Source organism: Accipiter gentilis, chromosome 31 (genome assembly GCF_929443795.1).
Source record: "Accipiter gentilis chromosome 31, bAccGen1.1, whole genome shotgun sequence".
NCBI classification, from domain to species: domain Eukaryota; kingdom Metazoa; phylum Chordata; class Aves; order Accipitriformes; family Accipitridae; genus Astur; species Astur gentilis.
In genome coordinates this window covers 12,602,095-12,625,899 of record NC_064910.1, presented here as the reverse complement: position 1 = coordinate 12,625,899, position 23,805 = coordinate 12,602,095, and the positions used below count along the sequence as shown (strand labels likewise).

The window sequence follows — 23,805 nt, the reverse complement described above, 5'->3', positions numbered from 1 at the left end:
TTTTGTTGGAAAGAAAAGCAAAATAAAAAGCTTTAATATTATGTAAATATATTTAAAAGAAGGGGACCCCTCCATTTCCCCACATGTATTTAGTGAGTCTTTAAGATTGTTTCTTATTACGTTAGCACTTAATAACTCTTTTTTTTCCTCCTGTCTCTTTTTGATTCAGTTTGTAGAGTGGACTTTAGTCCCGTCCAGTCTAATGTTTGAGTACTATTTCTGATTAGTTGTTGTGTATTGTAATTGCTCCATTTGTGTCTCTATGCCTAAGCATTTTAAGCCCTTTGGAGAACTTGGCAAACAAGAAAAAAAGAAGGAAAAAAACAACCCCAAACCCTGAAATACTGCAAGTCATAAACAAGATTAGAGTTCATGCTTGGCACAGAGTGGGATGGCAGCCAGCATTTTTCCTTGAGGTGCAGAGGAAGATTCTTGGCATTGTCCAGTTACAGTCAAGGTTTGCTTGGGGTTTTATTTTTGTTACTGGTGTCTTGCCCCCCCACCTTGGCTTTAGTCTATGACTATGTTGAGCACAATCTTTCTGGAGAGGGGTCTGTTGAAGACTGGCCGTTACTGTTCTGGAGGAAGAAAGTTGGGTTTTTTCATCATGGTGGTACCACGGACGTTTGGTCATAGAAGGGGCCCAGCCAGGAGGAAAATACAAAAATGGGAATTGCGATGGAACTGAATCTATTGCCAAACTGCTTGTTTATGTTTTAGTTTAATAGTTTTTGGAAGTTTGAGGCCTCTGTGTTCTTTGTAGGTGGCGGGAAGGGGTGGGTGGGGAGGAAGGACAGAGGTTAGAGTAAAGGAGCAATGAAGTAAATAGTAGTCAGCTACTTGGCACATTTAAGCCCGGGAAAAATGCATTTAACAGGTGATATGGCCTGTGTTTGGCTGTCAGTAAGCCTGGGTTTTCACTCTCCAGCCCCCTGAAAATTAATTTGCACTTGTACAAAGTACACGCACAGTGCATCCTATTGAATGTTGCTACTCTCCATGTCCGCTGAAGAGTGTACGTGATGGCCCAAGGTGCAAAACACAGGCTTGGCCTAACTCCCGCAGGTATGTAGGCTATGTGTGAGGGTAGTGAAATCAAATTATGGAAGGGAGCGAGATATAGCAGGTCCCTTTTTGATGTTACCTGAGCTCCTGTGACACCCCTGCAGTCTTCCAGGAAGACTTCTTGGTTTCATTGAGCACCAGCTGGTGTCGGTTGTGTCCGCTTCCACCGCCTACGCCTGCTACCACCGCCGCTAGCCCTCGAGGAGCTGCGCAAACGCTAGTGCCAGGCGTGCAGATCCTCTCTTACACGAGCATAATTCAAAGCCGTGCCCTCGCAACCGAGGCAGAGCCCAGAGCACCGCTGCCCAGGTCCGCATTCAGCCTACCCCTCTTGGCAGCGTCCGTCTCCTGTTTCCATCTTCATCCTTCGGGGGCTAAACGTATGCAGTGATGCTTACAAGCAGTTCTGCTGAGATCGGTGCAATGCACTACTCTCTTCCTTCCAGCTTCTTTTTATTTTTTGGTATCCAAAATAAAACTGTAGTTGGTTCAGTTGATGTGTCTCAGCGTTCTTCTAAAAAAAGGAGTAGAAAAAGAAAAAACCAACAAACAACAAAGCCATTGTTAGTCCTACCCATTGTCTGTGAGATTTTTATTTAATGTTCTAAGCCTGGAATATTGTTAAATAAACCAGAAAAATAAGTTAGTTACTAGATTATTTGTCTGATGTGTGTTCATATCTGCAGCACTTTATGACTTTGAGCTCTTCCGCAACAAGGGGAGGTTATATTCTAAGGTTTTGAAGCTATGCATTTACTTTCCTTTTGATCCTGTAAGTTATTAAAAAAAAAAAAAAATGCTGTACAAATCTTTTGGATTAAAAAAAAATATGAAGATGAAAAATGTCAGAAGTTTAGATGGTTTCTCTCGCTTAAATGTGTGGTGTTTTTCATTTGACAACATAATTTTCTGTTGTTTAGTTGGGTGGAGAACCAAAGTTGCCGAGCTGTTTTAAATATTGCTACAACACGAGTTAAACCCTGGTGTTATTGCCAAGGGTGGGCCCTGAACACATTTCCAAATTGCGTTATTAAGTCAGATTTATGTTTGTGTTTCTTGACAGCTAATTTGAATCCACAGCCTAATGTTTCCTTTTCTCTTCGGTACAGCTGAGACATCTTTTTGGAGGGGCAATAGAGGAACTTCAGCTTTTGAGTGCTTTCATGCTGGAAAAGTGAATTTTTAAACAGGCTCTCAAAGTACCTACTTTATGTCAAAAGAAGAGTCGCCTTTTGCCACCAGCTAAGTATTTCCAATTCAGGATTACAACTCGGTGGGCTAGGCAAGGTTTCTTAGGGTTAACAACGTAACTACTAAAGGGAGTTTTGTATGACTGACCAACCTTTGCACGCATTTTGCCTCTTTCTGCCATCAGGGATTACTGTGAAGACAAAAGGAAAACCCCGAACCAAACTGGAATTGAAAAGGTGAATTTTTCCAGCAAACCATGTCTGAGATGCCTGGGTTTAAATCAAGGGAATAAAGGTCTGGATTATTTGTGGAAAGGGTGTATTATTTTAAGTTTCTATCTCAGCAATGTATTAGATTAATTTGGAGGGCTTTAATTCATGTCATGGTGGTCCAATTAGCTTTACAGGAGCATTTGTATGCAGGCAGGAATATTAAAAGCAAAAGAAATACTAATTGGTTATTTGCAGTATTTTATAGGACTTAAAAGTGATGTGTAGCTCATGATTTTGTCCTTTTCGTGTGATAGCTTAAAGAGAAGGGGCTGCCTGAGGACGTCGTTTCTGAAGGAGGGGAAGTGTTCGGATATGAACACAGAAGTAGTGTATTTTACATATTCCATGACAACTGGGTAAAGGAAACTATGCTGGAAAAATTGCATTTTAGTCTCTGCACACCATACTCCTCTTGGTGGTGTCCGTTTCTGAGTGTCCTCAGAGGATGATGTCTTTCTGAGGTTCTGGTGATCCTGGTTCTGGTGGTGCAGTGCTGTCTAGTCTAGGCTGTCTTTTTGGCTCTGCTGAGAAGACTCTCTTGCTTTGGCTCGTGGTCTGTTACGTTTTGTGGCTTTTTTTGTTTTGGTTTTGGTTTTGGTTTTTTTTTCCCAGGCCAAGACTGTATGGTCTGTCTCACCATACTCCCTCCAAATTACTAGTCTCCTGCTAAATTCAAGATGTGTTTTATTTTTAGGCGATGTAGGGAAATTACAGAAATTGGTTTTGCTTTTTTAATAACATTATTTAGTGCTGTAGAGAGAACTTAAAAGATACAGTGTAATTTTACTTCTGCCTTAAATACACATCAGTAAAGCATGTCTAATGACTAGATATTATTTAAACTGGAATTTCAGAACTTCCCTACAGTTGCTGTGTAATGCTGTCATTTTTACGTACAAAAGCATTTCCTTTAGGTTCAACAATAAAAATCAATTAAATAGATTTTTACTGCTTCTACAGTCATTTTCAGTGCCCCTGCATTTGGGTTAAAATGCCACAATGGAATTGAGTTTTCTATTAAAAAAAACAAAAACAAACCCACCGTCTTTCAGCTTACCTTGTGTTTTAAAAACTTTTCTAGTGATAAAATTTGATTTATACCTTTTTAAAAATGCGAAGGCTGTTGCAGAAATTGTTTTCAAATGAGAGTCCCTCAGACTCTGAAATGCTAATGTTATGATTTTTGAACATTTATATTGACATTTCCGCACAGGGTAGTATTGATTTCCCTTGCTGCCAGAAGAAAAGGTTAGTGTTCACAAAAGCGATGCTGCCATCTCCAGTGCCTTGAAGTGATGATCAGATGTATCTTTTTCCAGAGATGCTGGAAAGACTGTGTTACCTGCTGCACACGTGTGCTGGTTTCCATGCATTACAATTAGTACTTTCTTCCAGTGACTTGAATTTGCAAAATCCTGCTCCTCTGTTCTGTCTCCTCTCCTTGGCCCTGCCTGGGCAGAGCTCCGGGTGGGAGCAGCAGGGAGGAGAAGCCCTGCTCCCTGGCGTTGTTTTTTCTTCTCTTGCAGAGAGACTGTTCTTTGAGAGCAGGTAAACTCAGCTTAAAATGAGTTTAAACTAGGTCCTTGTTTCAGTCTGCTGGGACTACAGTGCCTGTGCCATGCTGTGAAAAGGCAGAGCCAGCGATTCCTCCTCCCAGAGCTATGTACAATTGAACACGTTGCTCAGTTGGACCAAAATTGCCTACGTAAGGGGGAAGGTCCTGGGGAATCGGGCTCAACACAGCTAGGAAAACATGCTTAGAGTCAAAGACATAAGAAACAATAGCAGTCCTTGTTGCATGCTTGGGTAGAAACAGGATCTGTGCTGCTCCGGTTGTTTGGGTTTTTAAGGTAAATATCTTAACATGATACTTGCTTGTGCTCTAGGCTGAAGCTGTGCCTGGGAAATTTTGTGATTATTCAAATAGTGACGCGTTTAATGCTGACATAGAAAAGGGTGTTCTGTGGCATTCAAATAAAGATTTTATATAGAAGGTAAAGCTATGGTTCCTATTTGATAGATATTTTGGGGATAACATTTACAGTGGTTTTACTGGTATAAATACCACAGCCAGAGGTACACACACATTCAGCTGTCAGAAGCGGTAGCGTAGTCCTGTTTTAAGTATAGCAGAGACAGGAGGGGATGCTTTCATTTGACATAAATTTAAGTAAGAAATGTCTTTCTTTTAACACTCTTAGGTAGAAGACTAATTAAAATGCATCCATTAAATGTTTGTGATAGTATAATAATTTATCTAGATAGATCTGTAGAGAGTTATCCCTTTGGTTTACTGAGTACACTGAAACTATGACTGTATTTGTCCGTAACTGCATGTGCTTGATGTCATGTTCAGCAGTAATTCGCCAAACAACGCAGAATCAGGTTATTTTTAAAAAGGCAATTGCTTTGATTACATACAATTTTCGGAACGTTTCATTGTCCCCAAATACTTGCAATCAGGAATGAGAAATTAATCTTTTATTTCTCCAGTGGATGCTGCTTTGCTTTTAAATTTGAGACATTTTGTGTCTCTCTGCATCACTTTGTCTTTATAGACACCCTGATTGAAAGGGTTTCATTCTCCTTTTTTTTTTTTTTTAATGTGCTTTTTTCCTCATGAGTCATCAGTGAGGTTTACAGTGATAGGAATTTAGAGTCATAACAAGGAAGATGTCAAGTCAGCATCAGGAAAGCTCATGCCAGAAACATCCCGTCCCATGTCATGAACGCTGTGCTTCAAGGGAAACCTTCGTCTTCTCAAACATTTTCTGATGTGTGTGCGCGTGTGTAAGGAAGATAAAGTGCTTCTGCAAACAACACACAGTTGTTTTATGGGTGGTAGTCCAGTTTGCTGGGATTTTGTGCTCTGGGATGCACTCAGTGGTTTGGCACCAGATTTAGGTTTCTTGAGCACACAGCAGAACTTACACGAACAGAAGGAATTTAATAACAAATCTGCAAAACTCAATTGCTTCATTGATGAGAACAAATAGGAGGCGGGTTCATCTAGGAAAAATACTGAAATTGTAACACAATTCCTGTCTGAAACTCTGCCAGCATTTAAAAATACTAAATGACTAACCTTCCTGTAATCTGACGTTTCAGAACTGTGTAAAACAAGTGGTTTACACACTTTTTGGCTTTTCCATACTGCCGGTGGTGAGCTCTGTTAGCTTCAAAACCCTGCACTCCCAAATGGCCAGGGAGGAGTTTCCAGTGATAAGATAGCGGAGAAGAAGGGAAGAACAAGCTCTTCGTGTAACCTGTCCTCTAGCGTGTGGGAGCCTGGGCTGAAATGGCTGTTTCTGAATGGTGTTTTGACACAGCCTCTGATCTACCACAGGTACACATTCACATGCAGTCCAAGAACTTGCCGCTGATCATAAATCTGGCAGGTCCCAAGGGAGCGAGTGCTGTGGTGAGAAAGAGCTGGTCTTGTGGATGAGTGGAGCCTTCTGTGTGTGGTAGGTATCTTTTCTTGTCCCTAATTTAAAGCCCTGTTTTACGTACCGTGCAGGTGGTATGTACGTTAGTGCTGGTCTTTGCTGGGTTATTTGCTGTGCGGCTCTTCTGTTCAAAATCTAAGAACAGGAGAATGTCACCTGCGTGCTTTCAAGACGTGGTGAAAGGAGGCAGAAGCTTACCTGTGCTGTATGTGGTTTGCTGACTGGTTTGCATGAGCAGTAGGTGGAGGATGGTATTTCGTTTACCCCGTAGTGGTGGGAATGTGGGACTGGCACTGCTGCTTGGAGATTTCTGCCTGCCTGGTCAGAGAAACGAGGTGAGAAAAGAGCAACCTTGAGCATGTTGTATCTGATGCAATCCCCAGGTGAACTTAAAGTGCTCACATGAACTAGTTCTTTTGTAGTCTTGCACACAGGCTAACCACCTTGTGCTTGCCCTTCCCACTCCACCCCACCTCCCCTTCATTACTTCAGCTGATGTTCACAAAGATTTCACAGTTCTTGGAGAGAGAAATTCGCAGACAACGTAAGAAACTATTTGTCAGTTCTTCAGAGCATTTCGTATGCTTTTTGTGCCTTTTTTGGCAACGCATATTAGAGCTGATGGAAGATAAAATTCCTTTTTTTTACCCAGACACAGGGTCCACACACATCTAAAGTAGGTTGTCCTACACGGAGACTGGTGAACTCTTCCTGCAGTGAGGGGTTCAGCTCAGTCTACAGCGTTGGTCTGTTGGCTGCGCTTCTCCCTTTCTCTAGGCTGTTCAGGAAAGTTGCTGTGCTCTGCAGAGGGAAAACAGATTCCTCTGGAGTGTTTTCCCTGTGGTTTTGTGTTGCTGGGGCTGCTTTCTGGTCTGCACCTGCCTGAAGGAAGGGGAGGCACCAGGGCTTTTCCCCTGGTCCTGCTCCTTCCCTGGGCGGGTTGACCACCCTGAGAAGAGGATCGTGCAGAAGGTAATGCTGGGTGGTAAGTCTGCAAACACCAAGACTACAAAGTGATTCATTTATTTTGTATTTATTTTTAGGCTAGGATTAAAACGGTACGAAGTGTGGCCTAGAAAGGAGCCTCTGCACTAACTCCTTGAGTTAGGTGTCCAAATATAGATACAGGGATTTAATAATCTCTAAAAGTGATCCATTTTGCGTGCTCTGCCTTCAGACCCACTAGAAATGCCGGCATCACAAGTGTGTATCTTTAAATATCTTTTGAATAATGGTATTTTGAGGTGGGCTATATATGCACTGCTTTTTTAAATACAAACCACAAGTTTTCATTTTCCATGTATCCATTTTGTCTTCCTTTGTACTTCAAAGGTTAGTATCCGTAGGATCATTCTGTCTAAAGTCAGCTGTTCAAACTCTTTAGGTCCCAAAAGTAGGTGGGCTACAGAAATAAGAGAAATCTGTTCCCCCGCAACTCATAAGCTGGATGTCTTAATTAGAGGCAATTGCAACTGTGTTTTACCAAAATATGGGAGAACGTGAAATGTAAGTAATTACATTTTTTTAGGTAAAATTCTGACAGTAAAAGTCTTAAGTGTAAGCACCTCATGATCTGCCCTGTTACCTGCATCGTAGCAATATGGAGCCAGACCCATGGTATTTCAGGGAGCGTACAAGCAGAAGAGCAATCTTCTACTATTTAGTCATTATTCTGCTTGCAAGGATGTTTCAGTTTAGATTATTTAGTCGTAACAAGCATAAAATCAACAGTTTCATGAACATTTCAATTGCTTGATCCTTCCTTCCTTGATAAACAGGAACTTTTGCTCCCTGTTAATGGAGAACAAGGGAAAGAAGGCAAACGGGTGTCCAATATTATAGGTGAAAGGTTGGGTGTTTGCTTCGTGCTCGTGCAGCTGAAGCACTGATGGATTTCAGAGCCAGGCGATGGATGGTGTTTGTGCCAGTAGGGCATTTGGGTCTAAAGATGGGCAGATGGTATCTTGCAAAGGATACGTGGCCTTTGCTTTCAGGTCAGCACTATGCCAATAAATGTGATACTTCACCCCAAGCATTGGGTGGTTGTGCAGTTAGGAACTTCTGCAGTCACCGAGTGTCTCTGCTTTTTGGGCGCTGTTTGGAGCAGGATCTGCTCGTTTAGGTGATAGAGCAAACTCTGTTAGCATTAGAGATGCTGCAACGCAAGAAAATGAGCTATAAAATGTAATTGTTCCTTTACATCATAAAAAGAGTTGTTTAACCAAATTCCACTCACGCTTCAGTTGAAAGCACCCGAGGTTGTAGAAATGCAAGTGAGGAACGTAGAGCTTTACTGCCGGGGCAGTTGGGTGGGTGGAGGTCTTGAGTCACACAGGACCTCGTGCGTACTCCACCATGAGGCTGCGTGCGTGGGACAAGTTTCACAACGAGAAATCTTACTTGGCTTAGATGTCAGCGCTGAAGCAGCCTCATAAAGTTTTGCAAGGCCGGAAGGCAGGAGGAAGTAGCCACGGACCCCGTGATGTTATTTTTAGAGATATTTTTGTAGAAGAGTTGTAATATCTCAGTTTGCTTAGACCATGCAGATGCTGCCCCACACAAATACTGTACCTGGGGCTCCCTTGCTGAGTGCTGGAGTAGTGTTGAAGTTACATGGGCACTGGCGTGTAATTCTTGAATCAACTCAGTTATGGTAAAGCTTTTAGTGCATTGAACAAATAGGGTCTTATGAAATATTTTGATATCTGTGTCACTAAGGTTATGTGCCTTGCCTTCCAGACAGGGCAAGATTCAAGATTTGGGCAGTTATGGAGTAGAAATGTCATTATATACACACACACGCAGCCCTGCCTTGGTGTTTTCAGAAACGGTCGCCTGCCAGTTTCAAGCTTCCCATCCTTGCAGTTTCTAAATTACAGATGTCTTTACAGACAGTGATTTTGGGTTTGTGGCTTTATCATAGTGTATGATAGTGCAGATGTGGTGGAATATAGCAAGGTTTAAATGGAGTTATCACCAGCAATGAAAGAAAGTATTCGACAGCTTCTATTCCTAAAGCAAGTAACCAAAAAAGCAGTGATATTTTGCTTCATGTCCGAATTGCTTTTAAGGAAAAAGAAAGTACCATAGTTACGTAATAAGATTACAACGTTTGCTTTCCTTTCACCATATTTGTGCTCTGCTAGGAGAGGTTTGATGCTTCGCAGAATATTCACTGGGCAAGAAAACTACATCCCCTATCCTACCCAAAACACCCTCAGAGTTGTGTAAGGCTGAGTAAGAGCTCTTGGCTCTGACACACTTCTGCTTTTTGTAGTGTGACTGTTTTCTGCCAGAGTATGCTTTCTGAAACATGGACATTCTGCCATCTGAGGGAATGTCTAACCACGATTGCTAGCATTGCTCAATATTTTAAATTAGCCTGGAGAAGGGAAAAAAGGAAAGTTGGACCTAAAAAATGCACTGAACTTGTTTCTGAAGGAGGACCTTGAGGGAACAGTTAAAACCTTATTTATTTATTTTTCTTTTTTCTTGTTGACACATTGGTAACATGGTGATATAACTAAACAGCCTCCAACTCTTTTCCAACCTAAATGATTCTCTGATTCTGTGAGGAAATACGCATCTCCTACAAGCTCTGCGCTGAGTTATCCTCTCTGACGTCAGCTTCACCAGTGTGAGAAAACAGAGTCACGCCAGAGGAAAGCAAAGCTCGGTCACCTCCTGACCTCGCATCTCACGCCGGCGTTTCTGACACGCACAAACCAGGATTGAAGTTAATGAGCCTTATGAGTGTTCAATGAATTTGGGATTAAGTTTTTAATCTGCTACGCTGCAGGCAAGAGTTTGATTGCCACCTCCGGCTGCCCGGGCGCGTTGTGCCGCAGCAGGAGGCAGGTGATGCTCCGTGTTAGCGATTTGTACCAAAACAACTGATACTGGGGCCTGTATGTCAAGTGCTTTGCAAAGCCACCGCAGAAGATGCTCTCTGCCCTAGGCAGGTTATTTTTAAAACAGAAACAGATAGTTCTGTAAAACGGTATTTTAACAAACATTTCAGCCTGTCCCGGCTAAGGAAATTATATATGAGTTGACGTCAGAACCTCGTTCTTTAAAAATAATTCAGTGGTACCATTGCAAATGGCTTGTAAAGGATGCAACAGTCTACATATTACACAGAATGAAAGCGACTTTCTAAATAAAACATTACTGGCACTACACTTTTCTGCAAACCAGGACTGACACAGTGAAGAGATGAGCTTGTAATTTTTTTACGGAATGTATCCCAGTGAACAGAGCACCTGCAGAGCCGTAAGTGCTGGCTTTGTGGCAACTGGATATAACCTGGATAACTAGAAATGAAACATTTGTGCTACGAAGTGCTACTTAGAGCAGATATACAAGGGCTTCTTGGACATATTTTTCCAAAATAACATCTTGTTAATGAATAAAGCCATCCAGTGTGAATACAGATATCATCTAATCTGCCTCTTGGATTGCTTTCATGCTAATTAATGCCACCACCTATATGCCAGTCTTACTTGTGCATTCATAACTGGAGTCGCTGCTTTGCACGGTGTACGATTTTAACATTAAATAGTCTGCTGAAAATTAGTAGGAAAAAGGTCAAGAAATGCAAAATCCATGTTCTCTCAATGATGCTGTACTTCCTCATTATATGGTACAGATATTTAAAGAGCAATTAACTCGAGTCAGAAGCAAGTTTCGAGAGCTGCAGACGCTGCCATCAGTAGTGCTGGTAGGCGCTAGCAGAGTTCTCTGCGCTTGGTTTTAGGCATGTAACTTTATTCGTCCTGTAGTTTCTCATGGGTTCATTTTTGCGGTTGATCTTATAAAGTCATTATGTGTAGTCATCCAGCACTGCAGGGAGGAAAGGTGTATTTTAAAATACAGGGGAGAGAGTGTAAAACAAAATAGGTGGGCAATATTGTACCCCGGAGTTCAGCTTAAGCATGGCTGTTAGGGTTATACTGCACTGGCATATGGTCTTACTTGTTTATGCGTATGGCCTTTATTGGGATTTTTACTATTAGGTGTAGCATATCTTCTATTCATCTCTTCCACCTCCTTTTTTAAAGTGATTAAAAAAATTATTTTTTTCTCAATATTTACTCATTAAAACCAGTCATAAAATACTCTAGTGAAGCATAGGTGAAAACCATGATTTTTTTCACAGTCTTCTAATCCCGTTTTCAAAGTATGCGTTTTCTTCCTTAAAAGAAAAGCATACACATACCCACATACATATATAGAAAATGATTAATTCAGTGATGATGTCCAGTTTATTCAGTTCACATTCTTCCAAGCTGCTACCCTCTGCTGTAAAGGACTAAGTCATCTTTACAAGTGAGGTCCAGCTGATGGCCAGCACGTGGTTTTGCTCACGGCTGCAGTGATGGGGACCGAGTCCGGGAGCCGACAGCGGGCAGCGTGTGGCCAGCGTGGCCGTTCTGCCGGCAGCGTCTCTGCAGGCGTCACCTGTTGCTCGCAAATGCATCGGGGTCTGTGCCAAAATGGGTTTGCAGCGCGCTCCTCTGGCTTGCCCGGTGGTGATTTGGAGGGGGGGATGCTGAGACCTCTTCTTCCTCCCAGTCCCCGGCGTCTGCAACAGCAAAAGGACCGGGGGAACGCGAGGCTGGCAAAATGCCCGCGCTCCGCGGAGAAACATCGCTGCCGTCACAGCAGCGTAGGTGCTGCGATCCCGGTGAGTTGTTCTGGGCGTCCCTCTTCGTGGTGACATCGCTCCTGTCTGCCTCGGGTTTGACTGTCACTATTGCTTTTTTACCCGAACACTTGTCTTCCCCGGGCAAAACCTGCACGGGACCGGCTTTGCCGGTGTGGGATAGATGCTGTTGTACTGCCCTGCTGGGCAAAGCAGCCCCTTATAAAGAAAGGTACCACGTGCGTTAGCAGAGCAACACTTGCAGAAGAAGAGTTCGTTCAGTAAAACGATGTCTTCCTGTTTCTCCAGGTGAAATGGGGAACACCAGTGACCGCGTCTGGAGTAGAGCGTGGGCTTTTGCTGGTGCGGCAGCACCGGTCCAAGCCGCACCAGGGCACGGACGCGTTAGCCAGATGCTGTAGCCTACCTTGGGAGGGAGGTGGTACTGCGTGCAGAGTGAAGGTGGTGTAACCCTCGGATTTTCTGTGTGGAAAGGTGCAAAGCTTCAAATGCAATAAAATAAACGTTGATATGAGGACTCTAGCAGCTGCTGGTTCAGCTTGGAGAGACGGGAAGGGCTCTCTTTTGCTCTCCCTGAAAAGAGCTGCACGCCTTTTGCTTTCTGTATCACCAGTAATTTCTTCTGAGAGGGATGCTAACTCGTGGCGAAGCCCCCCCAGGGACCGAGGGTGAGTGGGCTGCCTGTTTGGAGTATGCCTTACAGGGGGCTGATGGAGATGGAAGGCTGGAGTCTGGAATAGCGACTGCATTTTAGGGTCACGTCTTTCAAATCATCGAGAAGTCAATGCGCAGCGTAAGGTGTGTGTTTGAAACACAGGCCTTGCGTGTTCGTGGAAGGAAGCCCTAGAGAGAGCAATCTTGGAAACAGCAGAGAGCTGCCGAACAAGCCAGCGCAAGCTGTTAGGCTTTTATTCCTCAAGCTCTTCCCCTCCCCCCTGATACATTTAAATTGCTAAATTCCTTTATGCTGGTCAAAGAAAAGCTTCATTCAAATTTTAGCATCATTCAATATTTAGCATCAAACAGAAGTTAAACATAGGTGTAATTTTTTGCTGTTTAATGTGAGCTGTGATATGAGGGCTGTAGATAGCTCGCTGCCATCCACCAGCTTGGCAAGGTCCATCCTTTGAGAGGTGGCTCCAGGTATATGAGCTGCACTGGAAGTTGATTATCAGCTTAGCATGATGAAGATGGGACTATAAGACCTGTCATAATAAACAAAGTGTCTTTTTCTGACAAAAGGAAAAAGACTGTTTCACACCAACGGGCTGTTGCAGGACCACGCGATTTGAGCTAGATCCTCTGGTCAGGTGGAACAGAAAGCAGGCGTGAAGCCGGTTTGTGCTAGCGCTGATGCCCGAAAAGTGCTGGTATTTCTGTCTGACGTCCTTAGAAGGACTGACAGGGTGCACTGTGATGTATCGGCCTGTTTGAACTGCTGGTGAGATCAGATAGTTGGGGAGTGAGGTCATAGCCTGGCCGTGACGAAGGGCCAGCGTGGTCCCTGCAGCCTTCGCCTCCCTTCTTTGAAGGAGGATGGTTGGGAGGTATCAGTCAGCAAAGACACGTGTTTCTGTATGAAATCAGCGTTCCCCTTAAAAATTTGGAAAGCTATTTATAGGAGGTGATTAAATGTAGGGACAAAAATAGGATGTTTGTGTCATACTCCTGGAGCATTATCAATATTGGGACTTGTTTTGTGAGCAGTTGCGTTTCTTCAGAGGAGCGTGTGATACTCTCTAATTGAATTATTAATAGCAGATAATGACACTGTGGAATGATGGCCTCTTATACGGAGGCATACTTCGAGAGCTTCTAATCTGTGTGGTAACTCTGCGTATTAAAAATCTTTGACAATTTTGATGAAGAGCAATTATAGAGCACGCACAGTAGCTGCTCTTTGAAGTTAACTAATTCCCTGAGTCCCGTGAATCGGCATTAGATTAATGGCCTATAAAATTTCATTCAAAAATAAGATTTTCACTGAGGAATAAAAATGTCTAATTTTTTAAAAAAAACCTAGCTGTCACTATTGCAAAGTAGCTACCTTCCTTGTGAAAACTTTGGTGCATATTTTATGAGGAACAAGAAAGATGAAAATTGAAAGAAAATGTGTGAGTATGAGATCACTTCAACATGTGTTAAGAAAGAGGAGTCTGAAAAGAAATCAGGCTTTTCCTAGAAAAGGACTGTCAGGGGAGAATTAGGAAATTATATATATAGTGCAGTCAAGACCTTTCTGTACTTGCACTTTCATACTCCATTTGAAACTCCTGACCTGCTTGTGGTATCAAAGAGGAGAAAAAAATGAATAAAACTCCATCTTTGGAAAATAAACGTTGTAGCTGTCTTGAAGACAAAACATGTGCATGCCCATTGTACTTTCTCATTACAAGTTCGAATTGATTTTTAAGCAGTTTTGTGTACAGAAAACAGCTCCATCCAAAGGCTCAAGGGGGTATATGTGAAACTCCCATCTTTAAAAAAAAGAAAAAAAAAAATTAAAAAAACCCACAAAGCTATCTTCCGTCATGAATTTGTGCTTCTGGAGGCCAGGCGGTGGCCCTGGGAGGCGGCATGTGGCAGGGGAGGGATGAGCAGCTCAGAGCCCTGGGCAGCCGGGGCATCGAGCTCCGGCATCGCCCCACGCCGGGCAGCTCCCTCCGGGGCTGCGCAGCCCCACGAGCGTCTGCCTCCGTCAACACGCTCTTATCCCAAGGTGAAGCTCCCTCGTTTTCCTCGGAGCTGCTGCTTTGGGTGCGTACACTGAGGGGCAGATGGGCGCCCATAGGAGTGGTGATGTGTGGGCAGCCTTTGCCGCTCTCCGGACTCTTCGCCAGGAGCCAGCTAGCGGAATTAGCTAGTATTAGCCAGGGGCTGGTTTGAAGGGTGTAGAAGTAGGGCAGAGAGGGAGAGGAAGGGATATTGAGGCTATTTTCTATCTTTTTTTATTAAGCCAGTAGCACCCGAGGTTTATCTCATATTAATGTCGATGCTGTAATGGCTTCTGATCATTAATCGCTTCTGCAGATTTTAATAATATGGAAATGGACTTTTTAACATTTTGTATTTTGATTAATTGCAGGTATCTCAGGGTAGCTTTAAGTACCAGTTGGTTTATGTGTTACTCTTCCTGTTAACTAGATTTTTCCCAATAATCTCCAATCACCTTGTACCTCTCTTCCTGATTCTAATTGCTGGAGCTTTGTATACGTTAAGAAGCACTTCACTTCACAAGTGATTGCACAGTTTTCTGAAGTGAAGTACTCCAGAAACTTTCAATTACCTTTTAAGTTCTGTATACTAACTCGTGACTTCTGCTTACTTATTTACTGTTTGATGGAAGTACTGTTACGCTGAAGCCACAGGAAGCAAAGGGGACTCTTTAAGTGGCAGCAGAACATTTTGGCGGCTGGGAGAGGCAGATCTGAATGTGACCTTCAGCTGGATGCTCTTAAGCTTGATTGGGATATGGAAATTACATTCTCTGGGAAGAGAGAAGATGCAGTTTAAACTGCTCTTAATGATCTTGCCAGCTTCCCCTCGCCCCCCCAAATCCAATATAGTAAGGGAATATTTAAAGAATCGACTTTTCCTATGTATTGGTTGCCCAGCTGTATCTCTCCATCTGTGCTCCGAGCAAGAAGTGATGGAATGATTAATTCAATCTTTTAATAGTGTGTGGTCAGAATAAGAGGTGTTGGCATTCACAAGCAGTAAAAGTAGAAGCTGTAAAGACGATTTTGGGGGTTGTGATACAATATCCTCTACTGTCTAGGAATGTGATAATACTGTCAATGCTGTCTTGAAAATTAAAAATAAAATATTTGGTCTTTTGAAAAGTATGGATCATAGTGCAAAGTATAAATTGTTTTCTGTTGGCTTTTTAATTCCTGTGGTAGGATGCTAAAAAGCAGGTAGCAATATTTCGCTTTTGGTTTGGATTTCCAGTTTGACCGTAAGTAAGGAGACCACTCTTTGCTTCAGTTTCTGCATAAGGAAGTGCTGATGAATATCTGATTTTCAGCATTTTCTGAGCTTCGGGTGCTGTCAATATTCGCCAGACTTGAAGGTTTATGACAAAACCTTTCTTCCATGCAAGGTGTGGGGGCTTGCCGGCTTGGGTTGATTTCCGCATTATTTGGGATTAAATCAAGAGTAGCAGCTGTTGTTTTTTTTTCTCCTGAGGTCTCTCCTGATACAACCAGGCCAGCATTTACAGTCTCATGAAATGCATTGCAGCCAGTTGTGACATTTACTCAGTTTGCAATGGGGTTAACAGACATGTCACTCTTTGTTGATTGCTTTTTTCTTCAGCATTTCAAACTCCCTGTCATCACCCTGATTTTTAGGTCAAAACTATAACCTAAATGCTAATTTTTCACAGTTAGACATGAAATTTTAAAACCTTAGGAATTCTGTGCCAGACTTCATGCAGATAACTGTCAAGTTTTTTGAGGTAGCTGGGGTGTGGTCTTTCCAAGAGAAGACATTTTCTGACATTACTTACATTTAGCTTTATTTTGCATTTGTGGCTGCTTACAAATTGATCACTGGCTTTCTGAACATGGTCTGGAGAAATATTACATTTATTGGGGACTTTTGCGGGAGGGAAAACCGTCTTTAAATGGCAAATGTTTGGTGAAACTGAAACTTTACGCTTTTAGATTGGAGGTTACACTGGGAAGGCTTTTGTATGCTCAGGGGACGACTGAGAGCAAGGACCTGAAATGGCTTCTTATATACCGAGGGATGTAAACCATTCTGAGATGGAGCTGCATCTGCTTGTTAGCTGTTTGTAAAAGCTTGGAGCCTGGACAATCTTCAGTTCCTGATACAGAATGAAAAAAAAAAATTGCTAATGTCTCTAAGTTTTGGAGGATGGGAAAATTCATTCTGCCGGTACTAGACTATGCAGAGCTATTTCCATTACCCCTATTTAAATCTCCTGGGATGAGCTCCTCTTTTTATCTCGTTATTTCACAACAGGAAAATAATATAATTACAAGATGACATGACTTGAAGAGCATTGGGACGTTTTACATAAAATGACATTGCCCAAGGTATTGCACAGTTACATTTGCCCAGAGGGAGGGAGTATGGGAGTAGGTATCAGTAAATCTGTTCAAAAGATAACCAGATGCTTCTTCTTGATTTAAAGATACACCTGTATATCACTTCCCTATCTTTAGTGTGACTGGAGTGAAAGAGAAGAAAGCCAAAGAGTAAGATTTAATAGGTAAATATATAAAAGGAATCAAAGATAAGCAGGGCAGAGAATACATGGCAAATGGAAATATGTCCTTCTCTATTCTTGTGATAGTATTTTCCCATGTAAGAAATGATATGGGCAAATGGATCCTTTAAATATATGCATATGTAGGGAATGGTTACTTTCTTCTTGGAGCTAGTGTCGAGTTTCTTCTCCTGGTATTTTTAACAAATCCAGTAATCTTTCACATGCAGGCTGTGGCTGTGCAGTATACTGTAAGGAATTATTGGGATTTCTTCATATTATTGCAACAACCGTCTTGTCCTTATTTCACAAAACCCCGTGTTAGTTTTTTGTGAAGTGCCTTTTATGAGCAAAGCCGGGACCGCTCACGGGACTGCTGAGCCGAATCAGCGCCGTGCCCTTCAGCCACCGCTCCTGGCAGAGCACAGTGGTGTCCCACACACCTCTCGTATCTGACTGTACGGCAGCGAAGCCCTCTCTTCTCTTCCAAGCGAAGGTGGCATTTCACGGCCTCATCCAAGTCTCTAGTCGGCAACTGTCTCCAACACAAAATGATTGCATAGTGGAGCAAAATATGCCATGTGTGGTGTAGTCCAGTGCCACATATTCTTGCACAAGTTCATCAATATGTAGTATCAGCCTTTCTTTATCTGAAATATCCTTGTTCCTTGAGACTAGTGTTTTTCTGGCAAAAAAATGGCTGAAGCCAGGAATAACAAGGATGTTTAAGATGAGGACTAGCGTGTGATGGCAGAAGTTGCTCAATGCCGGTTTGGAACTTGCAGAGTCATAATTTCACTAATATAATTTGTACTTGTAGTTCTGAAACAACTTTTCCATCTCTTATTTCTTTTTTTTTTTTTCTCTCTCCCCCTCTCCCTCCTTCTCTCCCTCCCCTCCCAGGGATCGAGTGCTCTCCTAATCCTGCACATTCGGTTGGGAACTTTACTCCCAGACTGGATTGTGGGCAAACTTGGATTCCTGATGAATTTTTAGCAGATTTTAATAGCGCACTGTGGTATTTCCCAACTGTCTGATTTGTATAATGCTGTGTTCAATCTATCTATTTGGCACTCGTAAAAATTAGATTCAAATCTCTTATCTTTAGACGAGTTTTGGCTAAAGGAACAAAGTACCCGAGAATGGCAAACATGGCCAGAAGTGAGATTTAGGACTCGGGAACTGCACCCTCCCATCTACTTCTGCTTTCTTTTACCTTAGGGCAGCTCCATATTTGTGGGGATCAAATTTCCTAATATCTCTCTGTCAAAAGCAGCCTGAACTTGTATTGTAAAAAGCTCAGATGTATGCTTCATCAAACCGCTTTTCAATGCAGCCTTGTTTCCCATTGTCTTGGAGAAAGCCAGTTCAGAAATGGCAAGAAAACTTCCCAGCTAAACCATCCGCTTTAGTTTTCTCCATTCTCAGCCTCTTCGTTCTTCTGGGGGGGCAACATTCAGCTTTTTTGGCATGATCAATGAGCCTGATGCAGAAGGTCTCCGTAGGGTTTATTGGAGGAAGAGGATCTTCACAGTCAGAGCAAAGACAGCATAAATCAGTTCAGAAAATTACCATCTATATTGTGTTTGAAAACTGCAATTATCTTTTACTCTGAGCAGCCCTTCTGCCAAGTCTAGCAGCATCACAAAGACCAGGATCAGTATTACTGAGGATCCTGTTTGACAAATAAACCAAAAGCTCTCTGGCTGCAGCCAAAAGATCTGTGAAAATGCAGCTTCCCTTGGCTCTCGTAAGCAGGCAGGACTTCACTTGCAAACACTCCAGTCATGTGCACTAGAAAACAGGGCACTGAAAATCCATGTGCAAGTGCAGAGGAAGTACTTTTCAGATGACTTTGGCAGTAGCTGTAGCTTACCTTTCTACCAGTCTGTGGTTACAGTGCCTTGACTTGCACCATCTTCCCCCCACCAAACCACAGTTGATTTGCATCCGTTAAGTAGCAGGAGGCCAAGCTCTCTGTGCAGGTCTTCTTGCTGGACCCTTTTTTGCCTTGAGGACAATACCACCATGCAGAGATTTATGATTCAGGTGTATTAAATTGCTTAGAGATGCGTCTCTCCCAGCTAGATACTTGGAAGTAGGGGGGAAGGTGACGAGAGGGCGAAAGCGGGTTGAAGCACTTGAAAATGACCTCTTCTTGACCAAAATAACTTTTTCCGGTGTCTTTGAGGGTCTAACACTCTCTTCTGCTTTGCCTTCCACACCCTGCCTTCCACACACACTTCTCCCTTTATCTGCATTTATCCTGTCTTTCCAAGAATCACTAGAAGAAATGCAGATAGGTGTGTCATGCAAATGAAATTTTTAGTGCAGCTTTCCACCCCCCTTCCCATTGTTGCTAGAGAGATCTCTTATCACAAGGCTTGGATTTTTGAGTGCCAAAACCCGTTGCTCTGAAAAGCTGCCTTATTTAGGGTATTGTTATTTTTCTTTAGCAAAAAAAAAAATATTTCTTTCAGTACTCTAATGCTGGCATTATAACTTTCTTCTTACTACTGTGCCAGTTTATCTTGCATCTTTTCTAGTAAGTGGATTTCTTTTACTATCATTGGGTCGTGCTGTGGATACTGGTGCTCCAATCTTGTGATATTGAATGCTAATAATACTTGTTGCTAATACCTCCAAGGCTCCCCAGTGTGTTCATGAGATGCAAAATAAAAGGAGGAGGAGCTATTCTGCTTATTAATCCTTTGTAGTACAGTTTTCCCATGTAATAAATGAGATATGTGGGGATGAGTCCTGGAACTGATTTTGGGAACTTGTGTCTCTGGCTTCTGTGAAGGGCTTGTCGTCTTGCCTGCAAATGTTATCACTTCGTCCCTATAAGCAAGCTGGCATGCTTGTCAAAAAGCTAAACAAATGCTATAAACTTACAGCAGAATTAAATTTGGGGGTTTTTTTAGTTGTTTTCATTGGCAATTAAAAAAAATTAGTCTGGCTCAGCAGATGTTTGCTGCTAACTCTGAAGAGATATCACTTGTTCCCGTGTTGACAAGGTGGGGAAGGGACGAGGATACACATTAGCTCCTTAGCTGGGTGAGCACGCTGCTTTTCTAGTTGGCGTAGCTGCTGACTCCCGTGCTTTTGTGTCATTTGCTGCCTTGCTACACTTCAGCAATTTGTCCAGGCTTGCTGGATATGTGGTGCGTTGGCTTGAGTTACAGCACTGGTTGAGTTCCCAGGTGTCCAGGCAGCCCAGACAAATTGCTGCCGCTGGTCCAGTGACTGCCCATGCTGCATGTGTGCAGGAGCTCCGTTCTGTTGTGGAAATGTCCGCTTCACAGGGCACGGGCTGCACGTGTGTTCCCGTGTTGGATATCCCAGCCTGAAATACAGGGGATGGAGCTTCTATGGATTTCCAGCATCGGTAAGTGTGGGTTGTTGTTTGTTGGTTCATTGGCACGCAGCGTTTTAGGACCTTTGTGTGCCTTGTGCAATTGTTAAACAAGAAACTTGGTCTTAGAGATGCCAGGGGTTTTGCTGTGGTTTTGTGAGCGGTTGTTAACAATCCGTCTTCCCTATCAGTGGCTGTGTGGGAGGCTTCTTAAATTAGGTCTTCCCCTGGCTGCTGAAATTCTTACAGCCATCTGGCTGCTGCTGTTCCATTAATAGCACCTTGAGATACTATGCATTTGTAGGGTAAGGGACACATTTCCATGGTTTGGTTTCTCCTGCTGTTCTGGTTCTTCAACACCTTTCCCTTCCCATGAGTAACTCCAGGGCCAGTCTGTCTCCGGTACCTCCATTTCCTCATGATTCCTGACTTTCACTTCTTCTGCAGAAGTCAGGTAAGACAAAAGCTAGGAGGCTTGTCACCTAGCTGGTGCAAAATTCCAGCTGTGCTTGGAAACAGATGCTTTCCCTGGGCAAATAAATCTCCCTTACAGAATGCATCCATCGATTCGAGGTACATTGGACCTGCTGGTCCCGAGCCAGTGGATCTGCATGTGCGCATGACAGTTGTTCATCAGCAGAAGGTCTGGTGGCCTCAGCTGCTGAAACCAGCAGGATACCTTTTCACAGAAGGACTAGTCAGGCTGGTTGCCACCTACCTGGTTTCCAGCCTTAAAAGACTTCAATCTTGATTGCATATTGATGTTCCTCAGGAAAGTGATAGGAAGCAGCAGAGGCAGAAGAGATTTTGGTGTGCAAATATGGGAAGACCATTTGCATCTGAAAGATCATCTGCATAGGCTTAGGACAGGCTTAGGATGTGCAGCTTCTCTGCTGCTGAAAACTGGTGTCATACAAGAAAAAACCGATTGGTTTATTCCTCAGGACCTGAAATTGTCTTCTGTTAGGATAGTCCTGGAATGACTTTTTGAGTCTGGACCCCGTTTACTCAGTTTCTGCCAAAACAGAAGTTTACAGAGTTATTACTGTAAGGCTCACACAAAAGGCTATTGCTGAAAGCTGCATGGATTCCCCAGTGGTCTACTGATTGCCTCTCGGAGTAGCAAATGAATTATTTTTCTACATCTGCTTTGAAAAAGATCTTAATGGCTATAATCTCAGCACTGCCACAGTGTAAATCAAGGAAAAAGAGTCAGAGTATTTTAGGATAGGAAAAAGTACTCAATAATTTGGTGGTAGACTGAGCTGTGTGAATTCTTTAGCCAACTAGAAAAACTCAATTGTGCCTTGTCCTGTGGTGTTAGATGAGGACTGACAATTGCAGTTTGCCCTCTTTTTCTCACTCGGTGTTGCTATACAGGAACAGCTCCAAACTTGGCTCTTGTTATTCTGTCATCAAACTAAATATTCATTGTGGCTTCTTTTCTTTTTTTCCTTTCTTTCTTTCCATCTGTGCTTCTGCCAGTTATCTTCAGGCATAATATTTGCATGTAAATTATTCAGTTATAGGTGGAAGGAAAAAAATAACTGTTACGATTTGTCTGTGGGGTCTTTTCAGCACAAATGCCACCGAAATCCCTGTGCTGAGTGCCCGGTGCAGGCAGGTCCCAGCATGGCACCTCTCGTGTGGATCCTTTGACCATCTCTGGATGCCTTCAGTAGTGGTTGTCTTTCTTGCCTGAGAAGGACCGGAGACTGATTCAGACAATCTAAATTCTGCCTTTGGCCTTCAATATCTTAAAAAGAGGGTTTAATGAAAAGATTAATATAAAGATATTATATTTTAATGTCCACATGACTCACTCATAATGTTCCATAATGCAGATGCTGGATTAATAGGGTAGGAAATGGAACGTTGCACAAATTTGATGCAATTTGCCTTTAATAAGCTTTTAATACTTATTTTTGGCCTCAAACAGGCTGTGTTGTAAAGATTACAGAATACCAAAGCAAGCAACTCTTAAGGGGAGCTCTTCTTCTGAGGTTTGCATTGTCTGTGTTCACATAGTACATTTCTGCAAAGAAGAAAGTTTAATGCTTCTGTTTTGATTTGGCTACTTCAGTTACCCCCACCCCTACCCCAGAGTTGAGATTTTGCTGGCAGGAACTGGCCATTGATATGGAAGTGGTCATTGATAAAGGTCTGCAGTCTTTTATTTCTCTGTGGTCTTGGCAGCTGCAGAGACATCTTGACAGCCCTCCTTAAGAGTCCCTTGAAAATTAGTATTTTTAAGAATTACAGAATTGTCTTAAATTCTTCATAGTATCGTTTTTCTGTGAGGATGCCTCTGTACGTGGAAGTTAATTCAGATTAAGGAGAGGTATATTTAAAAGGACAATAATTATTTTAAAGTAGCTTCATATCTGGACATATTTACTATAGAATAAACGTACCTTATTTTTTTGCTTTAGCTTAATCCACTTGCAAAGTAGACAGGCTTATTTCTTCCAAATATGTTGGGATGCAGGCAGAACCTGCAGCCTGGGAGAAGCCTCTCTCAGACTTTGGCATGATAAAGCAGCACCAAAGGACTGCAGGCTGGTTTCTTCGAACACAGAGGGAAATTAACAGCTAGTGCTTGGTCAGGGGATTTCATTAGCACCAGGGCTGTATGGTTCTCCTGTCCCACGGTGAGATCACTGGCGTTACGCCTCTGTAATTGAGATCGGTATCTACCTACTTACCAGGAGCAGAGGCAGAGAGAGAGCTGGGGTGTTTTAAATGAGGTGCAAGAAGCGCCAGAGGGAACCTCCCCAGCCTGGCAAGGCTGGTGGGTCTCCACTGCCTCCTGCCCGGGTGGGGGGGGGGGCTCCCAGCCTCCGGCCATGCTCGGCTCAACCTCTTGCACAAAATAAACCAGTATCTGCTGGAAAACCAGGCTGAGCCCAGGTCTGCTTTGAAAGTTTGATGTTGGGTTTCATCATGGAAAAGGTATTTTCACACTGAAAAGGTGGGTGTTTCGCAAACTCTACCCAACAGTGGAGTTCTAGTGGGAACAGGGCACCAATAAACTGCCTTTCACTGTAGTTGGCACTGGCTTACACACGCAGCACAGATTTGATCTTGACCACTTTTATTGATGTAAGAACTAGCAGTGTCTCGCTTTCATAGAGATTCATTTTACGTTAAGGTATCTGTCTTGATGGAAACAGTACACCTTTTCTGCAGATTAAAATTAAGATTAATAAAAATAGAAATTAATAATTAATTGAGGGGGTTATTTTGTTGGTTTTTTTTTTTTGTCCCGTCCTCCCCCACCCCCCAAGATGTGTTTCTGATTTTCCTCTTTGTGTTTCCCATTTTGGCTGAAGTGAGCCAATATACTGAGACGTGACATTGCAGTGTTGTGTCTATTCAAAACCATGCTATGTAGAAGCTGTATACTGTACCTGTTGTAAATAAAATGGATACTGCCCATTTATCCATGTGTCTGCAGCCCTCATTTGTCCCTCCCTGGGTGCTTTCTTAGGTCCTTGGAGCTAGCTACTATAAACAGGCCTGTTTTAAAGCTCTCTGTAATTCAGGATCTCACTGAATGCATCTCTGCAGTG

The 23,805-nt window shown here is 42.8% G+C and overlaps 2 protein-coding genes across 4 annotated transcripts in view; both read left to right on the top strand.

The window, feature by feature from the left end:
* Nucleotides 1–23,805, top strand: part of DHRSX (dehydrogenase/reductase X-linked) — a 169,830-nt gene that overhangs the window by 10,822 nt on the left and 135,203 nt on the right. The window lies entirely within an intron of this gene.
* ZBED1 (zinc finger BED-type containing 1) overlaps nucleotides 1–23,805 on the top strand; it is an 83,651-nt gene that overhangs the window by 56,510 nt on the left and 3,336 nt on the right. The window contains exons 2-4 of one of the 2 annotated variants that reach the window (XR_007510218.1): nucleotides 272–457; nucleotides 2,175–2,492; nucleotides 5,875–5,995. The gene's annotated coding sequence lies outside the window, so the exon portion shown is untranslated. The other variant, XM_049834485.1, reaches the window with a different exon arrangement.